This window comes from Dromiciops gliroides, chromosome 6, assembly GCF_019393635.1.
Source record: "Dromiciops gliroides isolate mDroGli1 chromosome 6, mDroGli1.pri, whole genome shotgun sequence".
In the NCBI taxonomy this organism is placed as follows: Eukaryota; Metazoa; Chordata; class Mammalia; order Microbiotheria; family Microbiotheriidae; genus Dromiciops; species Dromiciops gliroides.
This window is the reverse complement of record NC_057866.1, coordinates 148,660,110-148,673,997: the sequence shown is the minus strand read 5'-3', so window position 1 is coordinate 148,673,997 and position 13,888 is coordinate 148,660,110. Positions and strand designations below refer to the sequence as shown.

The 13,888-nt window shown below is 33.7% G+C and overlaps 1 non-coding gene across 1 annotated transcript; it reads left to right on the top strand.

Annotated features, from left to right (window-relative positions):
* The first annotated feature begins 4,508 nt into the window (after positions 1–4,508).
* On the top strand, positions 4,509–4,707 carry LOC122733098. The gene has a single exon (XR_006353702.1). It is a non-coding gene; the product is annotated as a U2 spliceosomal RNA (small nuclear RNA).
* Positions 4,708–13,888: the final 9,181 nt, after the last annotated feature.

Genomic DNA, 13,888 nt, shown 5'->3' with positions numbered 1-13,888 from the left:
TACCATATTTTAAAATATTCCACAATTGCCTTGAATTGTGATACATTCAGGTAGAACAACTCAAAGGAGCCAAAAGAGCTTTTTTTTTTATTATGAAAGAATCAATGAAGAGAGCTCTTACTGAGGACCTTTCTTTACCAGCATATACCAGCACATTCTTTGATATGTTGAGTGGGGAAAAAAAGGTTGCATGATTTGTCCCAAACATAGTCAATATGTGGAAAAAGTGGGACGTGAAGTTAGGTTTAATTGGCTGTGGTACTGGTTCTCTTAATATTACTTCTCACATTCAATTTGTTGCACACATTCACACACATACATATTTAAAACATTGGATTAGGGTGTGGCAAGAATTTAGATTTGGGATGTTTCATATAGTTACTTCACCTGTGTTCCCAAGATAAGCATTCCATTAAGTAACCATTTTTCCAAAACAAGAATTTGCTTCCCATGGAATTCGGAGGAGCCATCAATATTATTGGTATGCCACCATAGCATAAAATTAAGCATTTTAAGGGTTCCTGTCATTTGTAAGAAAATTACAGCTGTCAGCTCCCCACTACCACACACAACTTTCTACTACTGCATTTTATAATAATACAGCATAGGAAATACATCTTAATAAGATTGTTCTTTACAGCGGTTTCACATGACTGAAGATGAATGACAATTTTGCCATTGCACACATTCGTTTAGCTAAAAAAAGGCACACCTTTAAACAAATTCCAAGTGACATAATTGCTTCATTTTGTGTTCCAAAAGCAAATTAGAAAATAAAACTCATTTGAAAATTTGCTTATCACCTTCCTTTATGTGAAGCATGTTTTTCATCATTGATAAATTCCATATGGTTTCGTTAGTTTGCTGTCCTGGCAGCACCACTGGGAAAAGTCCAAATGAATCCAGTACATTTTTATAATCAAACCAAACAACAATTGAAAATGAAGTTGATGCCTGAGGTGTAATAACAATGCACACCTGCATTAATAACTGATTTTTAATTTGTTATATGAAATCCACACAATTTTATTTATTTGATGTACTTTTCAATAACATACAACAAATTACCCTAGTTGGTTAATAATAAATCACAAGAATTTCATTTTAGCTATATTAAAATGTATTTGACTTGTATTAGTAAGAATAATGAATTACACATAAGTATCTTCTAGTCAATTTACAGGTATACTAGGTTCCAATATATACAAACTTCCCTTCCTTTGGTGGGGAAAACACTCACACACACACAGAAAACAAAACATAAGAAAGCAAGCTTATGTAACTAAAATTTTCCTCCCCATAGAATGTGCAAGTATATGCAATCTGCATACTAATGACATTGACTGAAGATTCTGAAATGCCCTCTGAATCCTCAAGGGAAGATTAATTGTAAGCAGTATAGTTTGTATTATATGTTTATATTGTTTTATTTATTTCTTTTAAACAAAGGAAAAATCCTTTCATGGTATATTTGCCAACTATTTTCCATTCACCAGAGCCTCCCATCCCAATTGGATATGCTTATGTAACAGGTATGCCTTACATGTGCAGTGATATTCCTGAAGGTACTTCAAGTTCAATACTTGTTATGGATATGTCCTGGTAAAACTATTCAAGGCATTTTCATGCTTTGTGCAAATATTTGCAATATGGTAATGCTTATAATCTTGTTTTGATCCCAAAAAACTAATTTACTTATGAAACACTCCTTTCTCATAAACTATTTCTTGTTACCACATTAAACCTGATGACCTAAACTGGGTAAACTATTGGTCTGTGTTATCTCAAAAATAATTATTCTTTCAATTCTATACTATTTTTTTCTGAAAGGGGAAAGCTAGGGAATAGAGCACTTGACCCAGGAGTCAAGAGGAACTGATTTCAAATCTTACCCCAGGCACTTACAAGCTGTGTTCCCCTGGGCAAGTCCCATAACTCCAATTTGTCTTAAAACATCTGGGATCCACCCTGGCCAAATCACTTAATCCCAAATGCTGCACATGCAGGTGCGCGCGCACACACACACACACACACACATACACACACACACATACAAAATCAACCAAACAAACAAAAAACAAAAACAAAAACCAGAAAAACACAAACAAAAAACATCTGGGATAATCTCCACTCATCCTCATGTATATCTTGCAAATGGATCCAGATGCCTCTGGAGTGACTCACTTAAATTTACTTAAATGTGAGTTGTGACATCACCCTGATTTCATGGTCCTCTTCCAAAACAAAGGACAAACATATATTTTTTTTTCTGAAAAAAAAAAAAGAAACATTTAGTAGCTTAAGAAGTTTCTTTCAGTCTTCTTATCTCAGTAACTATTTTTACTCATTTAAATTTCTGCAGAAGATGATGATAACTGGCCCCCACATTTTTATTTTTGTCTAATTCCTATTTCTCTGAGATTTGGCTCTCTTGGAAGAGCCTTTAATATCTCTGAGTTACATCTTTGATGTGTTAATATATCGATTCAATTATTGTATCACAGTTGGGCTTTAAGCTGGCAATGGTGCTTTCTCTTAATAGTAGGTACACACACACAACTAAACACACATATGCACATTCATGTACATGAACATACATACACAGTGTTTCAAAATCTCTAGGGAAGCTTGAACAGCTTAAAACTGTGTGTACAGTACTTTAGTGAAATTGTACCACTGAAGCCAGGGACTAAATGATACTTGAATTGCTGGTAACAAAAATGGTTATTGAACACATGAATTATAGTAAAGTGTATGTGTCTGTGTTGATCTTTATCCATTTATTGGGCTACACATAACCAAGGTTTTAAACAGTTGCATTAATACTTATAGGTCATTATGACAACATTCTTCTTTTCCAACTTTAGGGGTTATTATCTCTTTGTATTCCTAAGCATGAAAAGAGGGTTTATTTCCACAATTCTAGTGTGCTTTCTAAATCCTCCTAGGCAAATGAACTAGTGCAAATGTTTTCATAACATCCATCAACAGCATCAAGTCACTGAACATCCAGGATTTAGCTTTGTCTTATGGCCTTTTATGGTGTATCTACTTGATAGTAAAATATCATTTTGGAAATTCATTACCAGGAATATATGAAAATAGATTTATTTTTGTAATGTAACCTGGCTTTGTTCAAATTTCTCAACAAAATATATCTCCCAGCGTGTACACAATAAGCTTCTTGAATAATTTGGTGCCTGAAGTCAAGTTTTGACATAATAAATCATTGTTCAATTTGTCTATACAACCTAATCATAGCAAAGGGTATTGCAATTATATGGTGAATTTGGGGCAATTTAGAGTTCTAGCCCAGATGATTTAAGGAAAAAAGAACATACTTTGGTATGGATTATCTAGATTTACTTTTTAGATGGTCCCAAATTCCTAAACTAATCCTCTTTATCTTAACTATTTTAAAATATATTGAGATTGTTTTTAGCACACACAAAAAAGTCAGAAATATTTCACTGAGGAAAAATAAACTGACTTCATTTAAGTAATATTTTTTTTTCTGGTGGTGGGAGTGGTTCTTCTTATCTAGTTCCAGCTAATTAGTTTGATTGTATATATATTTTTTTCTTTTTTTTTTCTTTTTTTTTTTTGGTGAGGCAATTGGGGTTAAGTGACTTGTCCAGGGTCACCCAGCTAGTAAGTGTTAAGTGTCTGAGGCCGGATTTGAACTCAGGTCCTCCTGACTCCAGGGCCAGTGCTCTATCCACTGTGCCACCTAGCTGCCCTGTATATATATTTTTCAATGTTAAACTTAATTCTTTGGTATATTCTAAACTGTATTAGTCTGAAATTTTGGAAATGGAGATAACAAGATTTTAAAAAGGTCATAAATAGAATAAAAGCAAATGTTACTTGGATATTTTGTGTTATTTAGACATCAACTGTAGCTAATGGATATGAACTTGGGAATTAATTCCTGGTTCTAGCATGTACTAACTATATCACCTTGTCTAAGTTGTTTTACTTCTCTCAGTCTCAGCCAATTTATTAGGACTTTGAGAAACCAAATATTTTACAGATGAAAAAAAAGAGGACAAGGGACATAAAATTATTGGGCTCAGGCTCACACAGTATAAATCAAAGGTTGTATGTATATCCAGGTCCTTTGAATCCATAACCCATCCTATTTCCACCATTTGCTATCTCCAAAGTTATTAAGTCTTAGATATGTTGTGACCTCTACCAGCAGTGTTAGAAGGAGTTCTCTAGGGTATAACTTGAACATATTATTTGTCTACCAATTTGATCAATACCAAAAGCTGATTCAGAAGTTACTTGGTCATCAGACACTTACTTCTTGGAAACAGAAAACCTTAGTCCCTTAAACCTCACGATTATCTTCTTTGTATTGAGTTTTTGACAAATGATTGTGATATTTGCCCTTCATTCATGACAAGGTTTCATCCTAAGGTTACCACTTAGGGAATAGCCAATACTATTTTCAGAATCATCTCTAGAAAATCTTTAAAGCATCCCTAAAATAATAGTGAAAGATCACTTTCTTGGTCTTTTGGCTAATATCAAGTATAGTATCTATTCTTATTAGTTTATTATTTGATATTTCTTCTATCTGAGGGCTATATATTAAACAGATGGGTTTTTTTTGGAACAGGGATACAGAATAGGAGGCTTGTATGTCCACTCCATAAATCAACCTGATATTGCAGTACTTCTTGGAATGGTGCATTTTTCCCTGGGGAATAAAAAAAAAAAGAAATCATTGTGAAAGTTTTGCTTTCAGCCACACATACACACACACATCATTCAGCTTCAAAGAAAATCTTAGCAGTCTTGTCATTCAAGGGTGCTTTTTTAAAGTGGTGATTCCTTTCATCTGAACAAAGAACAAAGGATATCATTTGACTTGTGTCATTTTTTTCGTATTGGAATAAAATATTTTATCTCAACTTGAAGGAGTAGGAGTGTGGAGTAGGTGTACTATTCCTTACCCACTCCCAACTCTAACTTCCTTCCTCTCTTATGTTTTCAAGCAATCATATAGGGACACACTCACAAACACACACACACAATACATTCTATAGGTTTTATGTGACACCATATGTAGATATATAATTAATATTTTAGAAAGAAAAATAACAAACACAGTGACAAAGCTTAAAAATTGATTTAACATAGAATGTTTGACTTTTTTTATCCTGTTAGCTACCAAATCCCAGTTCAGTTCCTAATTGATTTATGTACTGTTTTCCCAATTCCCACTTGAAGTTCAAGTGTTTTTCATAATTTGCCATGAAATAACTCATCTATTTAAAGCAACAAAAACAACGACAACCAACTTAGATTGCCTTTTTCCTTTAGATTCCTAGTTTCAGATAGCTTCAGTTTAAAACCACTCTGATTTTTCAGTAGTATTCTTTTAATTATTATCTTAATGTAATGTGTTTCTCTCTGCCTGATGCTTTCTGTGTCTTCCAATGGGAATAACATAGCCCCTTTTCCTCCTCTTATCCTATGACTTCTCTCTTGTCTCATTAGAAGAAAAAAACCCCAACAACAATGGGATGGGGGAGAGAAGTGAGGGGGAAGCCACAAGGAAAAGGGTATCTTTACTTCATCCTTTGTTGGTCGGACTTTCTTCCATTCTGTTATCCTTACTTTTATAACTTGTGAATCAGGTAATGTAAGTCATTTAAGTTAATATGTAATAACAACAATAATGATAACAAAAATAATAATAGCATTTACAGTGCTTTAATGTTTAAACATAACTTTACGAATATGATCTGATTTTATTCTTGCAACAACTTTGGGAATTACATGCTAATATATCCACTTTGCAAATAAAGAAATCGAGGCAGGTAGCAAGTAAATTACTTGCTTTGAGACAGAGTTAAAATGTCCAAGGCCAAATTTAAATCCAGGCCTTCCTGACTATAGTTCTGATAGCTGTACATTTCGTCACTTAGGTGCCTCTGTGACATCAACAGGGATCTGTAGGTTAAGCTGTAAAATGATCTAAGCCTAAGTTCCATTTCCCTCAGCTGAATTTCTTTGCAAAGCCCTGAATTTGTTAATACATTTGAAGCAATTTCATTATGATTTCTAATGACACAAACCAACCCCCTATAAACATTTTATGAAGACTTTTAAAATTTATTTTTATTTTTTTTCCATAATGGAATTCAAATATATGACCAAAGGCTCCCTGACTATCCTGGGATAAAATATAAACTACTTGGTTTATCATTTAAAGCTGTCCACAGTCTGGCTCCCAATTACCTTTCTAGATTTATTTCATACTGTTTCCCTTCATGCATTTTCTATTTATGTCAAAATCTGCTACAAGATATTCTGTCTCTCTCCATTTGGTATTGCATAGGTTGGGGGGAGTTCCTATATATGAAATGTTTTCTCTCCTCAGTTTCCCCTTGGAGTATCTGTAACTGCCTTCAATGAACAATTCAAGAATCATCTTCAGCAAAAAGCCTTTTCTCATCCAGACCATCTCCCTCCACCACACTTAGCCTATACTGTTTGAATGCTTATCAACCATCTCAGGGAAGAGGGGTGTGTGCAGGAAACAATTTTAAATTTAAACTGGAATATTAACATTTTCTCCACCACTTTTTTAAACCTATAAATCTACAAAAGAATAAAACAGGCACAGCTTTATAGACTTTCCCAATTTCTAAGACATATATGCTTATACTGAAAATTTAACAATCATCTCCCAAGGTACAAGCTGGCTCTATCACACCTTTGAGTCGTTCTCTTTTGAAATTGTTTTGAAGTTTATATATATATATATATATATATATATATATATATATATGTTGGGCATTGATTTACTTGTATCTATATTCTATCTTTCCAGTAGAACATAAGTTTCTTGAAGGTAAGGACTGTTTTATGTTAAGTTTCTGTGTCTCCAGAATCCATCTTGGTGCCTTGAATGTTGCAAGTGCTTAATAATAAATAAATAAGCAAATAATTCGAGAGATGACAGAGACACAGAGAGAGACAGAGATAGAAATAAAGACAGAGACAGAGAAAGACAGATTAAAAGAAAAAATTAGAGGATGGAAAGAAGGAAGGAAAGAAAGAAAAATAATTCCAGCTATCACAATTAAAATATGAAGATTAGTATCAGGGAATTCATTTATCAAATACACAAAATAGGAAAGATAGATTCTCTTTCTTCCCCCTAAAATTTCCATTCTACAATATTCTTCAAAAATTTCTATTTTAACACTAGGGCATAATGGCCAATTTGCAAATGACTATGACACAATTTTTTAGGTGGAAATACTTTGCCAGGAGAGTACCCATTATCTGTGCATTAATATAAATTTGTTTTTTATTTTAATTTTCCATGTACAATTTAATATTTCAGTTGTATTCCCTTATCATTCTTTTAAGTAATTTGAAAATGTGGTTGCTTGCTGCAGTCCTGTCATACATTACTTTGAACATCTTAGGAGAATACAGATGGACCCTTAAAGGTGACTTGACCTAACTTACCTTTATTTCAAATCTAGTTTAAGATGAATGAGACATTTTAAATTCATTATTCCATTAATGATCAAAGTTGTTCTATAGAATTTAATAGGGTTCAATTATCTAATTGACTTGCTGAGGCCAGCTCCACCACACCCCTCTATCTCTTAGATTCCACCCCCCAGGAATAAAATTTGGGTTTTTTTGTTTGTTTTTGTTTTTTGTTTTTGTGAGGTTTTTCTTTTTATGATTGGTAGTTATAGTATACAACTGAAGTCTCTTCCTTTTAACTTTCATAACTTTATAATGGAAGTTTGAGGACACATATTATATCTTGCATAAGACTTTTCCAGAAACTCTGAAATAGTTGTTTCCTCTTAGCTGTTTTGCTGGGGTTCTATTTGTGACTGAATGCAAATAGAAAGACAATCTGCTATAAGTCCAACTATCTCCTCAGATATCCCAGACAGAGCAGACATGAGGCAGCTATGTATGGTATTATGCGTTCATGCATACATCTGTACTAGAAAAAAAAAGAAAATAAAAATAAATCTCAGTTATAGAAAAAGTTGTGAAGTAAATTATATTTTTTCTCATGACAAGAAAAATCATTTTTCTCACTTCATCTATTTCCCTCCCCAAAGTAAATGATTACTAAAAAAAGGATCCTCATTTTCCTCCCAAAAGTTTTACACTGAAAAATGATGAATTTTCTAATTAAAAATCTTAACTTGCTACTGCTACAATCTATGGGGTGCTCTTCCCGCAAAGAGAAACTATCACACTTTACATTGTAAAATATGCTGGTTGGGGATACAAAGCTAAGCCTTGCAGTTTTAGAGACCTTTGGCTTAGAAGCCAAGTAAGTGTGATGTTCATTACCCGTTTTCTTACTAATGATCTAGGTGTTCTATGCCTGACCTCTATCATTGTTAATGACCAACAGTAATAATGGGGTGATTTTTTTCTGCTTTAATTTTTGCATGTGTGGCAAGACACAAATGACACACTTGAAAGAGAAAGAGAACTTACTTACCATTCTTCTCATAACTTCATGGAGGGAGATGCTCTTCTTAGTTCTCTCAACACAACCCCAATAACTGGGACTAAGTGATAAATTAGATGTTGTTAACCCATGCATGTACTTTAGCAAAGATCCAGAGTACATACCTAACTTAAAAGAGACAGTGTGTGTTGAGTTCCATAGGAAATACTCTAATATGTCCAAACTGCATATGCATTGCATGTACATGTGTGCATGTATATGCATGTTATATACATGCATATACACATATACACACATATACTCATATGTGGCCAGAATAGAAATTAATTACTAAAAAAATATATACTTTCGATGGCACATCATAATTTAAAATGAGTGATGAGCAATTATATGATATGACAGAAATTTTTCTATTGAACACACATATACATATATATGTATATGCATTAATATGGAAAGGATTAGAATATATGCCATTTAGTTCTAACACTTCATTAACATTTGTCTATATTATATGATATTTTTCCTAACAGACCAAAATATTTTTTTTGTTTCTTTGACTCAATCATATAAGTTTATAAGTAAAGACTTCTCTTCTACCTGATGGCACCTCTAGTATTTCAATGCCGGCTCTAAATGCAGATGTTTCCTTTAATGGTATGGAATGCAAACCTGTATTTAAACTCATGCAAATTGTGTTCATGTCTTCTTGTAAATCTGGAACAGAGAGGAATAGAGGGGAAGAATTATCTTGCTGGACACCTTTAGATCTTTTGACATTGTATGTATAACAATGGAGTATATGACCTGTCCATTGCTCATACCTTACTCTCATTCTATGAATGACCCACCTCCATTTGCAGTCATAGTTATTTTTTAAATTATTTTTGTTAATTTTAGCATAACTTACTTAAATGATTATCTAATTCCAACTGACCCTGCCTTATAACAAAGAAGTAAAGTTAAACAAAAAAAGGCACTTTCAATATACATACATACATGCACTGGTACACACTCAAACACAATCACTTCTTCTTTTGCTCCTGTAGTATAGACCTTTCCCTGCAAAAATGTCATATAGTTTTCCGAAGTCAAAACTGGTCATTGTAAGTACCTGATGTCTTTCAGTACTATTTTCCTTTCCATAATTATAGTCCTCATTACATTACTGTGGCCTTAATGCATTTCTATGATAACATATTTTATCCTGTTTCTCCCACACAATTTTTTAGTAATAATATACTGAAGCTTATCTGCATACACTATACAACTCTCTATTGGTCTTAGATAACCTGGGCATAAATATCTTGGACAAACACTAAAAAGGGACAGCAAAAAGGAGAAAGAATTAACTAGGGAGAGAGTAGTTTAGATTATAATTGAAACATTGTAGAGATTTTTCCATAGAATCCTTAGAGCTGAGATTTCTGGGGGGTAGAGCCAAGATGGTGGAGAGAAGCCAAGAATTTGCCTGAGCTTTCCCACGTTTCCCTCAAAAACAAGATTAAATCAAGGTTCTAAACAGATTTTGGAACTAAAGAACCTACAAAAAGACAGAGAGACAATGCTCCTACTTGAGATAATTTAAAATACTTCAGGAAAGGTCTGTCTCACCTGGGTGAAAGGGGAGGGCAGCTCAGCACTACTCGGCCCAACTGGCAGCTCAGCTCAGCTTAGCACAATTCGGCTCAATAGGCAGCTTGGCTCAGCACAGGTCAGCTCAGTGGGCAGGTCAACACTTCTGCAACTCGGCACAGCTGAGAGTGGGGCCGCTGATAGCAGTAAGAAGCTTGCAACAGCGACCCCTGTGCCCCAGGAGCAGACTTTTATTTATAAGTTTAAAAACAGACCAAAACTCAAACTCAGATGAGTTTGCCAAAATGCCCACAAGTGAAGACTCAAGTGCGAAGATGATCTTGTCTCAAGACCAAAAAACCTTCTTTGAAGAGTTCAAAAAGGCTTTTAAAAACCAAATGAGGGCAGCTAGATGGCACAGTTGGAAGGGACCTCAGCAGAAAGAATCTCATGGTGATGTTCCTAATAAGTTATATAACAGTCTCTGTTTGAAGACCTCCAATGAAGAGGGAAACCAATATTTCTCATCCCACTTTTAAATTCCACTTTTAGATCACTTTAATTTTTGGAAGTTTTTCCTAATACATTAAGATAAAATTTAAATTATGGCATACAGCTGTGAATACTACTGAATACTACTGAAGAATAATGATCTCAATGATCTTAGAAAAACATGGGGGCAGCTAGGTGGCACAGTAGATAAAGCACTGGCCTTGGATTCAGGAGGACCTGAGTTCAAATCCAGCCTCAGACACTTAACACTTACTAGCTGTGTGACCCTGGGCAAGTCACTTAACCCCAATTGCCTCACCAAAAAAAATAAAAAAAACAAAAAACAAATGAAAGAAGTAGAAGAAAAGATAGAAAAAGAAATGAGAATGAGAGTTACACTGCAAAAAGAAGCACAAAAATTGAGTGAGGAAAACAATTCTTTAAAAAATACAATTGGCCAAATGAGAGAAAAAAATTACCAAGTGGGAGAAAAATATTGGCCACTTGGGAGAAAAAAATGGCCAAATGGAAAAAGAGGTACAAAAGATTACAGAGGAAATATTGTAGAGATTTTAATGACTCAAGATTTTCAACCATCTTATGATTCAGTATAGCTCTAAAGCACAGAATGCCACTGAGCCTAAAGAATGATAGCAATAAGTGGATGACATATTTCTATTTGCTTATTCATGGGTCTTAGCAAATCAAGAATACTTTATTCCAAATGTACTAATTTAATATTTCTACATGATAGTTCCAACCATATGGCTAACTCATGTTACTTCATACAGTCATATACTTTCATGTTTTCTTTGGCCTTGATTATTGCCAAGATCAGAGCTGACAGTTTATTGTTGCTGAATGACCCATGATTTTGGCCTTGCACCCTCTCTGCTAACAAGAGACTTTACATAATATTTCCTATCAGGAGTGATAATAGCTGACATTTATATAGAGCTTTCAAGTTTGAACGGAACCTACATTAACTCATTTGAGCCTTAAAACAAGCATGTGAAGTTTTTGAAACTGTCATCACTTTTCAGATTATTATGATAGAAAAAGTAAGGAGACAACTAAGTAACACAGTAGATTGAGAATAGAACCTGGAACCAGGAAGACAGTCTAAATCAGGTCTCAGAAACTATGTTACCTGGCTAAGTGACTTAGTTTTTGCCTGACTCCTTTTCCTCATCTGTAAAATGAGAAGTATAAAAATACATACCTCCTAAGGTGGTTGTGAGAATAAAATGAGATGATATTTGTACAGCCCTTTATAAACTTGAAAATGCTATGTGAATATAAATTATTATTATTATTATTATTGAGTATTCATGGCAGTTAAGTGACATACCACAGTAAGTGTCAGAGGTAAGATTAAAAACCATGTTCTTTCTTGATTTATGATGTCAGAATTAATTCCATTATATCACAATCCCTCTAGAATGAAAAGAAATCTGATATTTATATATAACTTTATAGTTTACAAAGAGCTTTGCATATATTATCTAATTTGACACGCACAACCAAAGTGTAGAGTAGGACTTGTAGGTGTAATTATCCATTTTTTTAACACATAAGGAAATTAAGGCTCAGAGAAACCAACCCATTTGCTAAAGGCCACCTAGTAATTGCCTGAAGCAGGATTTTAACACAGTTCTCCTTATTTCCAAATTCAACATTTGTTCCACCATACTATACTGCCTAATTGGCAGAGGTATTAACCTGGAAGTGCTAATTACTAAAATAACAAGTGATCTGAATTGTAACAAATTGTTACAGTGGCAGGGTGTACTATTAGCAGAGTAAATCAGATTTTTTTTTTTAGGTTTAGCACAAATATCTGATTTCATCAATGTGAACATTCATTGCAATGCATCAGCCTAAGACCGAGAGGTTAAGTGACTACCTTTAGTTATACAGGTAGTAAGTACCATGAACTGAATCTGAACCCAGGTTTTCCTGAGTCCAAATCAAGTGTTCCAAGCTGAACAGTACTTCTCAGAAGCCTAACTAAACTGAGAAAACAAACAAACTTTATATAGGCTTGGTATTAAATGCTTCCAAAACTTAATTCTAAGTATTAATAATGTTTCCTTACATAAAATTCATGATCATTTGGTCTAATGGTCCTCAACAGAGATAAAGATGAACTACATAAAGAGTGATCCCTTCCTCTTCTTCTTTCACAAAGATTTTCTTGAAAGGCTCAGATCTGGTATTCTTCACTATTACCTTAAATTTAAGCCCTTGCTTAATCCTTTTTAAAATTCAGGATGACAAAAATAGACTTTACTTTGAAAGAAATTCAAAGTAATTTTTAGCTTCAGGAATAATTTACTTGAATTTAATAAAGTTGTTCAAAATGCTCGAAACATTATTAGGCATACCATTTAAAGAATTCAAATAAATCTTTAAAGTGCTAAGCTTATGAGATTTGCAAAATTAACTTTGTAATTACTGTGTGTCACAAAACACAGTGCTGATCGGCATTTTCCAACTGAATGAAGCTCAATTTAAGGAATGAACATCATGCACAGCAGAATATCAGGAGATAATTTTGGTTTCACCATAGCCTGATAGTACAAGAGACAATGGGTCTGTGTTCAGCTCTTGTATCCACTGACCAGGAAATGTTTGACACATTAAATATATTCACAAAGATATGGATGTCTTTATTAAAACAGTATGTTTCTTTACATTCTACAAGGAGAAAAAAAAAAAACATCCCTCTCCACTGAAACATCTTGGATCTGAAATCTTAACAGTCTTGAACTTTCACCTATATCAAATAAGATAAAATTTATTGTGAGCAAACAGAAAGTTTTAAATGTAGGCTCAAAAATGTCAGCTTTACAAGAAGAGAGATGGGCTAAACACCTCTCTACCTGAGAAAAATACAAAAGATTATATTGATAATTTTGATGTATATTTGAAAGGAATAGCGTTGTGCATAGTAGATTTCAGTTTTATGTACTTTTATATATCTTTTTTTTTTTTGCAGGGCAATGGGGGTTAAGTGACTTGCCCAGGGTCACACAGCTAGTAAGTGTCAAGTGTCTGAGGTCTGAGGCTGGATTTGAACTCAGGTCCTCCTGAATCCAGGGCTGGTGCTTTATCCACTGCACCACCTAGCTGCCCCCAGTTTTATGTACTTTTAATTGTACTATGTTATGAAAATAATTGTCTTATTGCATAAACTAAAAATAAAATAAAAAATAAAGAAATGAAAAAAATAAAGGTGTTTTAGTGGATTTCAATTTCAATGTGACTAAATAGGGCCATAACAAGCAAATATATGGTTCTAAAACCATATCATAAATTACATACTGCCCAGAATTAAGG